Source organism: Symphalangus syndactylus, chromosome 16 (genome assembly GCF_028878055.3).
Source record: "Symphalangus syndactylus isolate Jambi chromosome 16, NHGRI_mSymSyn1-v2.1_pri, whole genome shotgun sequence".
NCBI lineage: Eukaryota > Metazoa > Chordata > Mammalia > Primates > Hylobatidae > Symphalangus > Symphalangus syndactylus.
In genome coordinates, this window is record NC_072438.2 from 78,047,449 (window position 1) to 78,063,751 (window position 16,303).

General features: G+C 32.9%; 1 non-coding gene across 1 annotated transcript; it reads left to right on the forward strand.

Annotated features, from left to right (window-relative positions):
* Positions 1 to 15,925: 15,925 nt before the first annotated feature.
* LOC129465130 (U6 spliceosomal RNA) lies at positions 15,926 to 16,031 on the forward strand. The gene has a single exon (XR_008651898.1). It is a non-coding gene; the product is annotated as a U6 spliceosomal RNA (small nuclear RNA).
* The last annotated feature ends 272 nt before the right edge of the window (positions 16,032 to 16,303 follow it).

A 16,303-nucleotide genomic window follows, 5' to 3' on the forward strand; every position in this document is an offset into this window, starting at 1 on the left:
GTTTTCTGGAAGAGATTATGTAGACTTGACATAAATCTTTTAAAAATATTTGCAGTTATCATGGTACCCCACATTCAGATAAGCCCTACTCTTAGTTTAATGCTCTGCTTGTCACTTCCTTGAAATATTAATGAATTTGGAGCAAGGATCTCTAGATATTCATTTTTACCCTGGCCTCCACAAGACCTGCTTGTGATGTATAAACATAATTATGGTTAAGAAAATTGACACTTAATATATCAAAGACATCTGTAAAGAAAATGGATAACTCATTTCTTAGCTGGCATTGATTTGCAGTGAATGACACGTTTGTTAAATATTTGGGGGTGTTTATTAACTTTATATTTATTGTACATCCATAAAACTATAGAGCTTTTTGTCTTTCATTATTGATTGTAAGAAAACTACATCATTGATACGAGATATTTTAATTTGCATATTTAATTATGCATGGAGTAAAAAATAAATACTAACAAGAAATAGTAGATTGAATCCACAATAATGTATGCACTTTTTCATTATAATAAAATTTAATTATAAGTTTGAATTATTGATTTCTTGCTTGGGTAAACTAATTCCTCCATTACCAGTAGTAATGCAAACATTTCATAATTAGAGGATAAGACTAGGTAATGGAGATGTGTCTCATCAAATAATTAGACTGCTCAATTTGAGGGATGCTAAATGAGCATGAAAAAATGTTATCAGTTATAAAAATATATTTGTTTTTGCTTAATTTTCTTTTTATAAGACATATAAATAGTCTAAGTTCTGGTATGTGAACAATTTTCTTTTTATGTATTTAGGTGATTAATACAGAAATAAACTCATTAAGGCAAATTAGCATCCATTTTAAAACAGAAGCCTTATAAGTTTACTTTAAAATTACTTAATTTTGGTTCATTTACATTGAATATGCTACTTATTAGAGCTTTAGTGACTACAGAAGAGGTATGCTTTATTTAATTCACAAATTTTATTTAGGCAGTTGACCTGTAACTAACACAGTTTAGAAAATTCTTTAAAATGCTCCTTATGTTTTTAAACTGTCTCAATGTCATAGGAAGCATTATTTGAAAATGTGTAGAATTGAGTCTCAATATAAAGATCAAATCACCTACTTCCAAGTATGCTTTTATTGGCAAATGTTAGTATAAAAGGAGACAGTCTCTCATCAAACCACATTTTTGATTTTCATCTATTTAGATGTGCAAACAATAGGACAAGATATCTTACTAGAATAATATTAAGATTTTCCATAATAGACAGGATATTGGTAAACTTTTGAAATTTTGTTTGAATTGTTGAATGGCTTTTACATCCAAATATTCTAATGCTTGCCTTTAGCAAAATTTGAGATTCACAACTACAGAAGTGAAAATTAAACCTCATAAGTTAATTTTACGAACAAATAAGAATCAGAAAAATTACCTGGAATTTTTAAGAAGTAACAATTATTACATGTTTATATTTGAGTTAGTGCAATTTATCTGTTCTTTTCCTGTAAGAAATTACAGTAGAAACATATATGCTTTCTACTGTAGTTTATATCACATCGTGTAATATACAAATAACTTTATACCTAGAGTAATTAATAGGCAAGACAATATATATTTTAATTCTAAATCTTATTTTTCAAAATACTTATGTTACCACTTGCTTATGCAAAATAATGATTATAATAATAATAATAATAAAATGTATTGACTTTATGATATGTTGGTAACTGTGCTATATATTGTGAGCATAGGGTATCATATGACTCTCAAATCACCATGTGTTATTATTGTCCCCATTTTATACTTTAAGTACCTAGAATGTATTAAATACATTTATATAAAGTTAAATATATTAAACAACTGCTAATATTACTCAGCTCTTATGTAGCTGGAAAGCAGACATTAATATAAAAGACAGGCTATTAGTTATTTCATTTGTCTGTCTTTAGTTCAATCTTTCTTCTGAAGGCATTTTATAATTTGTGTAAAGATACATTCTCTTAAACGTATTTTACCTTTACTATTATGTAACTTATAAAATAACAGCACATACACTTTTATTAAAACATTCACTCTATACAAACAATATCATTCTTGATATGAGATCATTTGAAAAACATAGAAATAGCCAGTCTATAAAGATAAAATGCTGTATGAATAGCCAAAGAGACATATATTACAATGTTAATTTTATATCTGGGTGTGGTACATGCATATTTTTTTGTTTTGTTTTTTCAATTATAATTTTAAAAATATTTTTTACATGTAATGATTTACAATGTAAAGCAAGTTTGTTTTTCTGAGAATAGAATATTTAAAAGTACATACTGATATATATGCCTTTTTTCTTGGTAATTGTTATTGTCTTAAAAAAATCATTATTTCCCCCAACATTATGATATAGCTGTAGTTATTACTCAGAACCTAACATGGAAACAATGGCAGTAAGTCACAGGTGCCAGAGGAAGTGTACTAAATCTTAATATATGTATATTGTTTGACTCCCATTTCATTTTCCTTTGAACAGAAAATACCATTTACCCACTCAATATACACACAAAATATATGAAAGAATTCAAAAATTTTTCTGGCTGTGCCTTAGTAGACGTCACTCATGCATTTGGGAGCCACATAAAACATTGATTAGGATTGAATTTGAGTTTATTTAATATGCAGAATAAATACATATAAAATGGTGTAACTCAGAAACTCAAAACTACTAATAGAAAGGCAGAAAAGTCCATCAATGCCTTAAGGAAGTATAAAATTAATTGAATAGTAATGAACATACAAAGCACATAATAGAATGCACATAAAACAAAACAACAAATAAATAAAGCAACAAATAAAAAAACCCTTAAACATGGCTAAACCTTATAGAGAGTTTAGAAAACTTTCCAGGCTATTTCATCAAAATACAGCCTTGTAACACCAACTTGGTCAGACCAGTAATGGTATTCTTGTTAGATACAAAAAAATGTAGGAGGGAAATAGCAAATTCTTGCCTAGAAACAATTTCTAAGCCATTTCTATTTACATGAACATAATGAACACCGATAAACCACTGTGTGTGTTACATTGCAGTCAATTTAGAGAAATTTATAGTTTTATTAAAAAATTGATGGTTTGAGTGTAGAAATCATGTTTTATCCTATAATGAATTCCAAGAGATTAACACAGAACCTGACACATAAAAAGCCTCATAAATAATTCTGTAGTATAACTTTAGGATAAATTCAAGATGTCAACTCTGTGACACTGTAGCTCTCCTATAAGAGATGTGCTTCCTGCGGAAATGCTTCTCAGTCATACTATAAGTTATACAGTCATTTAGATGTTACTTCTTGATATTTAAGACCTAAATGATGGCAAGGTGTAGTGGCTCATGCCTGTAATCCCAGAAATTTAGGGAGGCTGAGGCGGGCAGATAGTGTGAGGCCAGGAGTTTGAGACCAGCCTGGCTGACATAGTGAAACCCCCGCCCGTCTCTACTAAAAATATAAAAATTAGCCCAGTGTTATGGCACATGTCTGTAGTCCTAGATACTCAGGAGGCTGAAGCATGAGAATTGCTTGAACTTGTGAGGCAGAGGTTGCAGTGAGCCGAGATCTCTCCACTTCACTCTAGCCTGGGCAACAGAGTGAGACTCCGTCTCAAAAACAAACAAAAAATATAACTTATTTTTTGCCTCTAGAAAACGAAATAAATAAAAAATAACTTACACATTCAGAATTAATTATATTTAACTTAATTAATGAGTTTGGAAAGTACAAATATAATGCAGTAGCCTGTGTGAAGTCAAGCAAAAGAACAATTGATTGATTTTTTCTTTCACAATTTTTGTAGTGCATAGAATCAAATGTGATATCTCTTTACCCAAAACATTGTCAGATAAAAACAATTTGCCATTTTGAAATACCTTTTAAGTTTTTCCTAAAAACATTTATCAAGTGAAAAAGTAACACTAAAACAAACAAACAAAAACAAGTGAAAACACCAGAATTTTAGACCGGGAAGAAATATCTAATAGTTTCAAAGAAGAGAACATACGTGATTTGCTTTGTTTTATGCGTACAAGTGATCTGTCTTTCCTTGATGAAATATATGTATCTAACTCAATTTAAAGGAGCTAAAAGACTTGTTACTAAAATCTATAAAATATTCTTGAAAGAAAGTGAAAAAGAAGCAAATAAATGGAAGGACGTTTCCATAAATGGGAAAATTTGATATTATCAAAATGTTCGTACTCTAAGTGACCTGCAGGTTAAATGTAATCCTTACCAAATTCTTAATGATGTATTTTTTTTTTACAGAAATGGAAAAAAAATCCTAAAATTCATGCGAAACCACAAAAGACCCCAAGTAGCCAAAGGAAGCTTAAGCAAGAAGAACAAAGCGGAAAGTATCATACTTGTTAATTTCAAAATATATTACAAAGCTGCAGCAATCAAAATAGTATACTACTGACATATAAACACACATTGACTAATGGAATAGAATAGAGAGTCCAGAGTTACACCCATACATTTACTCTAAAGAGATCTTTAACAACCGGGGAAAAGAATATATAATGGGGAAATTATAATCTCTTCAATTAATGATATTAAGAAAACAGAAAATCCACATGTGAAGGAATAAAATCGGATTAATCTTTTAAACTGTACAAAACATTAACTGAAAATGAATTAAAGACATAAATATAAGGCTCCGAAATGTAAAACTCCTGGAGGAAAACACTGAAAAAAAAATATTTACTTTTGGTGCTGGAAATGATTTCTTAATCAAGAAAGTGAAAAAGCAGCCTATGAAATGAGATAAAATATTCATAAATTATATACCTGCTAAAGGATTAATACCTAAAATACATAAATAACTGGTACAACTCAATAGAAAAAAATTAAAAACAAAAAAACATAAAAAGTGGGCAAAGGGCTTGAACAGACATTTCTCCAAAGATATGCAGGTGGCCAGCTAATACATTAAAAGGTGCTCGACATCCCTAATCTTCAAGATAATGCAAATCAAAACCCCACTGAGAGATCATTTTACACCCCTCAGGATGCCTATGAACAAAAGGACAAAAGAGAGCAAATATTGGTATAGATGTGCAGAAAAGAGAACCACGTTACATTGCTGGTGGGAATGTAAATTGATAGAACCACTATAAAAACAGAATCGAGGCTTCTCAATAAATTAAAGTTGGAACAACTATATGATCCAAAATACTGATGGATTTATGCCCAAAAGAATTGACATTAAGATGTCAGAGATATTTGCATTCCAATATTTATCACAGCATTATTTACAATGGCATAAAAAGAAACTTACTACATGTCCACTAACAGAAAAAATGGATAAAGAAAAATGCTATATACGTACTGTAAAATAGTATTCAGCCTTAAAAAAGAAATTCTGCCATTTACTACTAGGTGGATGAATTTGGAGGACATTATTCTAACTGAAAAAGCCAGAAACAGAAGAACAAATACTGCATGATACTATTTAGGTATCTAAAAGAGTCAAACTCATGGAAGCAGCGAGTAGAATACTGGTTGTCAGGAGTTCAGAAGAGGAGGAATCAGGGAGGTATTTTCAATGAGTACATAGTTTCAGTGTTAACATAATAAATCCTATACAACATAGCATGTATGTTTACTTATGTTGTATTGTAGCAGTCCCCCGTCTTTCTGGAACCAGGAACAACTCGTTTCCTGGAGGACATTTTTCCCACTGACAAGCGGTGTGCTGGGGATGGTTTTGAGATGAACCTGTTCCACCTCAGATCATCAGGCAACAGATTCTCATAAGAAACCGCAACCTACATCCCTTGCTTGTGCAATTCACAATGCAGTTCATGCTCCTATGAGAATCTAATGTCTCTGCTGATCTAACAGCTGGCAGAGCTCAGGCAGTAATGTGAGCATTGAGACCGGCTGTAAATACAGATAAAGTGTTGCTCACCTTCTGCTGTGTAACCAGGTTCCTAACAGGCCATGGACCAGCACGGGTCTGTAGCCCAGGCGTTGGGTACTCGTGCTGAATTGTATGTTTAAAACACTGTTATGATTGTAGTACTTTTGTTAAATGTTCCTATCCAAAAAAAAAAACAGAGAGGAATCTTTTTGAGGTGATGATCATATTTTACGGCGTAGTTTATGGATGGCTTCATGGGTCTGTATATCTTTAAACTTATCAAGATGTGTACATTAAATATGTACAGGTTTTTATATGTTTTACAAGCCAGTCACAACAACAACAACAAAAAGGGATGGTGTGAGTAAAAGATGATATAAAGAACTCTGTATTTATTTTGAGGAGAACATATTTTTGAGAAAAATTTAAATGTTTCAACTCAGATTTATAGTATGGAATTCTTATGAATGTAAAATTACTTTTGTTAACTTTGTTAATTTTAAAAAAATGTATCAGTGGCTTATTATATAGAAGAAATTCAGTGGTGAAGAATCACTGAATAGGTTTCTTTCTCCTAATTCTCAAAGTTCAATTAGGCAGTGACGTACAGCTTTCTTTATCTCTGCCAACTAATACACTTCAGGTTTTCAGGAATTAGAAAGTTCAGTCCAAAATAAATAAAAAATTTGATCCTCTATTTTCTTGAAAGCTACTATATTCACACTCAGATGCAAAGCTCTCCAAAGTTTGCTGACATCCGCTGGGCTGCAAATCTTTCTTTGATCACATTCTTTATCTCTTTCACGACTAACCACAGTCTTGCTCTATGTGGCTTGTGAAAAGGAATGAGGGAAAAAATAAAAAGGAAAAATCTTACTTAATAGCCATGGGTAATTGTTGAAAATGAATATTTATTAAATGGTAACTAATGCAGAGTTTATATATTTTATCAGTTTATAAGAAATGGGAAACTACATTAATGTTGCCAAAACCAGGACCAATAATCGTGTTTAGGAGAATTTCATGTATTCGATAGTATCAGTTAAACACTCAACCCGAAATTTTTGTCAGGAAGGGACTGAGAAAAAGTTTAACTGACAAATGTTTGATGAAATTGTGCTTCATGCGCTTCTGTTCATCATTTTTATTTGAAAAATGAATAGTTCATTCTACAATATTTAAGAGTTTTGTCAGAATTACATGAGATATGAAAATGTGCATATGTAAGAAATTACCACATTTCTTACTGAGAAAAAAACTTATAGTAGGTTGGCAACTGGATTACATGTGATTAGGTAGCTAGAATATGTACATTTCTTAAAAAAAAATATTGCCTGAAAGATATGATTACTAGAATATGAGTTCAAAACGTATACCACTATTAATTATGGTAGGTGATTTTTTTCAAAATCATTAAAAGAGTTCATGGTTGATTTTTATTTACATATTTTGAAAACATTAATGAAAGTAAATAAATATCTATAATTTCAATGTAAATTAAGCTATTATCTTTCAATAAAGTTTACCCAGTTTTAGATCTCTGTACATATTATATAGTAAAATTTTACCTTCATTCAGTAAATAAACTGTTGAGTATGTCTATTATTTACATTAATGAATAATCAGACATCTTGCCTTTAGAGCTGGTTCCTGCTACTGTACTTGGTGTTCAAATACATTAATATTTAGGGTATTATATATACATGGACTATCCTTAAATGACAATCTTGACAGTAAAAGTTACTTTTTTGCCCCCTAATTCTGCTGTGTGAGACTAGGACTCCAGATAAATCTTTTCCAGAAGTAACTATTCTAGGATTTTACTGTTAGATAACAATTTTTGGTGATACTTGGGTGATTCTCTCCTAATCCATTGATGCCAGGAATCTTTCTTCTTGACCTTTAACTGATGTTCGTATTACCCAGGAAGCACACCCCAGTCAAACCCACTGGAATACTCAGTTATAAAAAAAAGTGGGAAAATAAGGTTGTCATAAAATCTTCATGTTTTAAGTCCCTTTTTAACTCTCCTTTACTCCCTCCGACTTAACATAATTCTTACCTTTTTCTTTGACCCTTTTATGTCTTTTCTTTCACAAACACTAATCAGTTTATCTTTTTCTAGCTATTATTAAATATCTATTATAAAAATCCATATGTATCTGTTTAAGAACTATATTTACAAGTGATAAAATCAATTTAACTCAATTCAGCAAATATCGTGTGTGCATTTTTATTTAATTGTTATATTTCCAGAGAACTTGCCCATATAGCTCCAGGCAATAAGTAGCCTGTTTCTAGATATTTTAATTTGAACCAATTTCAGAAAGGGATTCAACTAAGATATGACATTTACTATATACCTCTTAAGCACCAGTAACTATTTTACATTATTTTTATGTAGAATCTGAGTTAAACTTCATAGTAACCATTGAGAGTGTTAACAATATTTATGGAAAATAGAAAATATATTCAGTAACTGTGCTGAAGCCCATGAATTTTCCACTAAAACATCTAACTAATAAATGATAAGAAATTTGTTCTGTATAACTTACTGTAAATTCTAAGTGATATTTTCACAGATCACATAAAAAAAAATCCTGTTCCTGACAGTCACTCATACCTGAGAGGAAAAAGACTCATTGTAAATTATTATTTGAGTGTGTTTCGGAAAATTAGTTACTCCACCATCCTAACACCCTAGTCAATGAATAGCTCCCTGAAGACTCACTAACAATGGCAGAAATGTCTACACATTTATTTGACATTTAGTTTCAGATCGAGAGCCCATCTGGATCTTTCTAAATGGTGTAGCAACAGAGAGACCATAGTCAGATCCAGTTAACAGAGAGCTGAGATTAGAGTCATTTGCAGTTGTTTTTTCATTATATATAGAAGCAACCTTAAAAAAAAAAAAAAAAGAAACACTTTTATTTTCAACTCTACGGTGAAAGAAAGGGAATGCGGGAGCTGGCAGTGAATTTTCATGAGGCAAAGACTTTTTTTCCCCAGTGAAAATCTAATGAGAGAATCACTTTCTCTGCAGTACAGTGAACTGAAGGTCATCATCAATTCTGTTTACTCCTGTTGCAAGTGACTCCAGTGCCTGTAAATAATTCATGATTCTATGTGATAAATAACATTTTATGTAAAAGAAAACCATGCCTGGGTTTACTAAGTGTTTCTTTAATCTTTTGAAATATATCAACTAAAATAGCTTCCACCTTGTATACAGTCTTAGCTTAGTCTCATAAGAATTGCTTTCCAGGTCTTTGTTATGAAAAACATGGGATGCCTTACTGTTAAAACATGGAAAAACTTGTTGCATAACGGCAAATTGGCATAAAATCTGGTTTATCATTTTTAAGATTTCTGAAGAAGCAACATTATAATGTGTATGGCATATTTATCTGAATAACTGGAATATTTCAAGTGGTTATAAACAAGTGGATTATAGACTCAATTTTATAAAATAAAAATTCAGGTAAAAGCAAATCCCTACAGTTCCCCAAAACATTTTTTCATCTTTCAAAGCAAGAAATTTTTTTTAAATTTAAATATATTTTTTCCAAATATAATAAAATATATATTTTGTTAAATTTTTCAAGTATTTCTAAAATGTATTAATTAAAACATTCTGCTATAAAATATCTACTTTTATTACACAAACATGAGTAGTGAAATCAAATAATAAGGATAACATAAATATATTTCTAATTTAAAAAATATTTGGAAAATTCTTCTAAACATATTGTAGAAACCATTTTTCTTTTGAGCAATGATTTTACTAGTTTCAATTAAAATAAGTAAAGTTCATAATGAGTCAGAGTTACCTAGAAAAAAAGAATATTCAAAGAAATAATTGCTTTTAACACTTAACGAAGTCATTACCTCTTATTATATGAGACATTTTATAATTTAGGTGCGTAAATGTATACATATCTCAGTTTGTTAAAAGATTTGACATTTTCAATATGTGCTTATCAAGAAACCATGCTAATTGGATGTTTTCATGTTTTTGTAGCATTAGGGCTTTCTGAGAAAAGGAAACTGGCAACCTGCGTTAAGGAACGTTGGGTGGCAATTGTCATTGTGTATTTTCCCATAGCCATTTGGTCACATTCTAATGGTGATAGAACCAGAATAGTTTGTTCTTTTTGTTTTCAACCCTAGACCTAAATGATCACATCAAAGAGTTGTAAAGGTCACTCTCCTTTCCTCCTGACACATACTGTGTAAGCAGTTTCTACATAAGCTCCAAAATTCATAATTACAGCTTTTTTTGTTGTTTTCCTGTGGTACAGAACTCTTCCTATATCCTCTCTCGTATAATCAAATGGCTTCTGGCCTTATCATGCTGCCCTATGGGAGACTGGGGCTTAGAAAACCAACAATAAGATGATCAGTGAGTAAATAAAATATATTTTTTCTAATCTAGTGGTCTAGCACTATTGTAGGATACAATATCAATATCAAAAAAATCAGTTACATTTCTATGCTCTTGCAGTGAATATTTTTAAATGTATTTTTTAAAGTTTCAGTTATAATAGCATCAAAAAATTATATACCCAGGAATAAATTTAACAGAAAAATAAAGTGTCTACTCTAAAAACTGCAAAGCATTGTTCAAAAAACTAAAGAAAATCTAAGTAAATGAAAAAATACCCAGGTTCATGGATGAGAAGACCTAATGTTGTTAAGATGTCAATGCTCGTCAAACTGACCTCCAGATTTACTGCAATTCCTATGAGAATCATAGCTAACTTTTCTGTGGAAATTAACAAGCTTGTTCATGTAGAATTGCAAGAGACCTAAGGAAACAAACAAAAAAGTTGAACCCTTATATTAGACCATATAAAGAAATTAACTCAAAATGTATTAAACACCTAAACGTAAAACCAAAAATTACAAAATTCTTAGAATAAAACATAAGGGCCCATCTTTTGGACCTTTGATTGGCAAAGGGTTCTTAGATACGACACCAAAAGCAGTAGCCACTCACACACACAAAAATTGATAAACTGGACTTAATCAAAATTAAAAATGTTTGTACTTCACAGGACATCATCAAGAAAGTGAAAAGTCAGCCCAGAGAATGGGGAAAAAAATTTACAAATCACATGTTTGAAAAGGAAATCCTAATATGTGTATGCAAACATATATATATGTATAATCATACAACTCAAAAATAAAAACAACACAATTAAAAAATAGGCAAAGGATCTGAACAGACATCTCTTCAAAGGAGATATACAGATGGTCAGTAGGTGTAGCCATGCTCCAAAGAACTAAAGAAAACAGTGAATAATAGAAAGTGTTGCGCTTATAGGAAGAGCAAATATGAAAAGAAGCAGCTTGCTGATACTCCGTTAGCTTATAAGGTAACAAAACTGGCTGATACCAGTTAGAATCAATATAGACAAGTGTGGTCTGTGTGGAACGAACTTGCTGACATCACAGCCTAAATTTCCATTGCCTGTTTCATATCACGCCCCCGCCCAAATTTGCACATGCAACCCATGAAGGGGCATGAAGAGACAACTGTGCCTATCGGGGAATTTTACAGGAGGAAAGGGGTAGGGAGACAGATTTGAACTGGCCTTTTATCTCACTGTTGGTGGACACAGAATAAAGCTTTTTTGTTTTGCTCTGTTTTTTTTTTTTTTTTTCGTTCTCAAAACCTAGTGCCATGGTATTTGCTTCTAGGTGCATCAGGCAGCAAGCTCTTTTCTCAACAACGTAAGTACTCAGAAAGGTTCTCTAAGTCATTATTCATCAGGGAAGTGCAAATCAAACTCACAGTTTGATACCACTTCACATCACTCAGATTATTAGAATCAAAAAGTAAGATAACAACAAGTGTTGGCAATAATGTGTAAAAATGAAACCCCTCTATTCTGCTAAAAGGAATATGAAAATGATAGAGCTGCTTTAGAAAACACTTTAACAGTTCTTAATATTATTAAATATAGAGTTCCATTATGACCCATCAATTTTACTTCTAGATGTACACCTGAGAAAAAGCACATATTTACATGTACAGAATCTTGCATGCAAATTTTTATTATTATTATACTTTAAGTTTTAGGGTACCTGTGCACAATGTGCAGGTTTGTTATATATGTATCCATGTGCCATGTTGGTGTGCTGCACCCATTAACTCATCATTTAGCCTTAGGTATATCTCCTAATGCTGTCCCTCCCTCCTCCCCCCACCCCACAACAGTCCCCAGAGTGTGATGTTCCCCTTCCTGTGTCCATGTGTTCTCATTGTTCAATTACCACCTATGAGTGAGGACATGCTGTTTGGTTTTTTGTCCTTGCGATAGTTTACTGAGAATGATGGTTTCCAGTTTCATCCATGTCCCTACAAAGGACATGAACTCATCATTTTTTATGGCTGCATAGTACTCCATGGTGTATATATGCCACATTTTCTTAATCCAGTCTATCGTTGTTGGACATTTGGGTTGGTTCCAAGTCTTTGCTATTGTGAATAGTGCCGCAATAAGCATATGTGTGCATGTGTCTTTATAACAGCGTGATTTATAGTCCTTTAGGTATATACCCAGTAATGGGATGGCTGGGTTAAATGGTATTTCTAGTTCTAGATCCCTGAAGAATTGCCACACTGACTTCCACAATGGTTGAACTAGTTTACAGTCCCACCAACAATGTAAAAGTGTTCCTATTTCTCCACATCCTCTCCAGCACCTGTTGTTTCCTGACTTTTTAATGATGGCCATTCTAACTGGTGTGAGATGGTATCTCATTGTGGTTTTGATTTGCATTTCTCTGATGGCCAGTGATGATGAGCATTTTTTCATGTGCTTTTGGGCTGCATATATGTCTTCTTTTGAGAAGTGTCTGTTCATGTCCTTTGCCCACTTTTTGATGGGGTTGTTTGTTTTTTTCTTGTAAATTTGTCTGAGTTCATTGTAGATTCTGGATATTAGCCCTTTGTCAGATGAGTAGGTTGCGAAAATTTTCTCCCATTTTGTAGTTTGCCTGTTCACTCTGATGGTAGTTTCTTTTGCTGTGCAGAAGCTCTTTAGTTTAATTAGATCCCATTTGTCAATTTTGGCTTTTGTTGCCATTGCTTTTGGCGTTTTAGACATTAAGTCCTTGCCCAAGCCTATATCCTGAATGGTATTGCCTAGGTTTTCTTCTAGGGTTTTTATGGTTTTAGGTCTAACATGTAAGTCTTTAATCCATCTTGAATTAATTTTTGTATAAGGTGTAAGGAAGGGATCCAGTTTCAGCTTTCTACATATGGCTAGCCAGTTTTCCCAGCACCATTTATTAAATGGGGAATCCTTTCCCCATTGCTTGTTTTTGTCAGGTTTGTCAAAGATCAGATAGTTGTAGATATGTGGCATTATTTCTGAGTTCTGAGGGCTCTGTTCTGTTCCATTGATCTATGTCTCTGTTTTGGTACCAGTACCATGCTGTTTTGGTTACTGTAGCCTTCTAATATAATTTAAAGTCAGGTAGCATGTGTGATGCTTCCAGCTTTGTTCTTTTGGCTTAGGATTGACTTGGCGATGCAGGCTCTTTTTTGGTTCCATATGAACTTTAAAGTAGTTTTTTACAATTCTGTGAAGAAAGTCATTTGTAGCTTGATGGGGATGGCATTGAATCTGTAAATTACCTTGGGCAGTATGGCCATTTTCATGATATTGATTCTTCCAACACATGAGCATGGAATGTTCTTCCATTTGTTTGTATCCTCTTTTATTTCATTGAGCAGTGGTTTGTAGTTCTCCTTGAAGAGGTCCTTCATGTCCCTTGTAAGTTGGATTCCTAGGTATTTTATTCTCTTTGAAGCAATTGCGAATGGGAGTTCACTCATGATTTGGCTCTCTGTTTTTCTGTTATTGGTGTACAAGAATGCTTGTGATTTTTGTACATTTATTTTGTATCCTGACACTTTGCTGAAGTTGCTTATCAGCTTGAGGAGATTTTGGGCTAAGACAATGGGGTTTTCTAGCTATACAATCATGTCGTCTGCAAACAGGGACAATTTGACTTCCTCTTTTCCTAATCGAATACCCTTTATTTCCTTCTCCTGCCTGATTGCCCTGGCCAGAACATCCAACACTATGTTGAATAGGAGTGGTGAGAGAGGGCATCCCTCTCTTGTGCCAGTTTTCAAAGAGAATGCTTCCAGTTTTTGCCCATTCAGTATGATATTGGCTGTGGGTTTGTCATAAATAGCTCTTATTATTTTGAGATACATTCCATCAATACCTAGTTTATTGTGAGTTTTTAGCATGAAGGTTGTTGAATTTTGTCAAAGGCCTTTTCTGCATCTATTGAGATAATCATGTGGTTTTTGTCTTTGGTTCTGTTTATATGCTGGATTACATTTATTGATTTGCGTATGTTGAACCAGCCTTGCATCCCAGGGATGAAGCCCACTTGATCATGGTGGATAAGCTTTTTGATGTGCTGCTGGATTCAGTTTGCCAGTATTTTATTGAGGATTTTTGCATCAATGTTCATCAAGGATATTGGTCTGAAATTCTCTTTTTTGGTTGTGTCTCTGCCAGGCTTTGGTATCAGGATGATGCTGGCCTCATAAAATAAGTTAGGGAGGATTCCCTCTTTTTCTATTGATTGGAATAGTTTCAGAAGGAATGGTACCAGTTCCTCCTTGTACCTCTGCTAGAATTCGGCTGTGAATCCATCAGGTCCTGCACTCTTTTTGGTTGGTAAGCTATTGATTATTGCCACAATTTCAGAGCCTGTTATTGGTTTATTCAGAGATTCAACTTCTTCCTGGTTTAGCCTTGGGAGGGTGTATTTGTCGAGGAATTTATCCATTTCTTGTAGATTTTCTAGTTTATTTGCATAGAGGTGTTTGTAATATTCTCTGATGGTAGATTGTATTTCTGTGGGATCGGTGGTGATATCCCCTTTATCATTTTTTATTGCGTCTATTTGATTCTTCTCCCTTTTCTTCTTTATTAGTCTTGTTTGAAGTCTATCAATTTTGTTGATCTTTTCAAAAAACCAGCTCCTGGATTGATTAATTTTTTGAAGGGTTTTTTTGTGTCTCTATTTCCTTCAGTTCTGCTCTGATTTTAGTTATTTCTCGCCTTCTGCTAGCTTTTGAATGTGCTTGCTCTTGCTTTTCTAGTTCTTTTAATTGTGATGGGTGTCAAATTTGGATCTTTCCTGCTTTCTCTTGTGGGCATTTAGTACTAAAAATTTCCCTCTACACACTGCTTTGAATGTGTCCCAGAGATTCTGGTATTTTGTATCTTTGTTCTCGTTGGTTTCAAAGAACATCTTTATTTCTGCCTTCATTTCGTTATGGTTATTTCATTATGACTTCATTTCATTATGACTATTCCAGTAGTCATTCAGGAGCAGGTTGTCCAGTTTCCATGTAGTTGAGCGGTTTTGAGTGAGTTTCTTAATCCTGAGTTCTAGTTTGATTGCACTGTGGTCTGAGAGACAGTTTGTTATAATTTCTGTTCTTTTACATTTGCTGAGGAGAGCTTTACTTCCAATTATGTGGTCAATTTTGGAATAGGTGTGGTGTGATGCTGAAAAAAATGTATATTCTGTTGATTTGGGGTGGACAGTTCTGTAGATGTCTATTAGGTCTGCTTGGTTCAGAGCTGAGTTCAATTCCTGGGTATCTTTGTTAACTTTCTGTCTCGTTGATCTGTCTAATGTTGACAGTGGGGTGTTAAAATCTCCCATTATTATTGTGTGGGAGTCTAAGTCTCTTTGTAGGTCACTCAGGACTTGCTTTATGAATCTAGGTGTTCCTGTATTGGGTGTATATATATTTAGGAGAGTTAGCTTTTCTTGTTGAATTGATCCCTTTACCATTATGTAATGGCCTTCTTTGTCTCTTTTGATCTTTGTTGGTTTAAAGTCTATTTTATCAGGGACTAGGATTGCAACCTACTTTACAGACAAGCAAATGCTGAGTGATTTTGTCACCACCAGGCAAATTTTATAATAGGATTATCCATAATAGCAAAAATGTGGAAATTGCTCGATTTGGCAACGCACATACACAAAAATTGTAATGACACAGAAAAGATTACTATAGCCCTTGTGCAAGGATGACAGGCAATTCATGAAGCATTCTATATTTTTATCGTACATTTAAAAATAACTAAGAGCATAATTATATTGTTGTAACACAAATAATAAATGCTTGAGGAGATAGATACCCAATTTTTCATGACACATTGCATGCCTGTATCAGAATATCTCATATGCCCAATAAATATTTATACCTACTATAAACCACAACATTTTTTAATGTGGAAATAAAAACAACTATTATATATCCACAATTTTTTTAAAATGTGGAAGCCAACCAAATGACTGTCAATGGAGAAACAGATAAACAAAATGTGATGTAT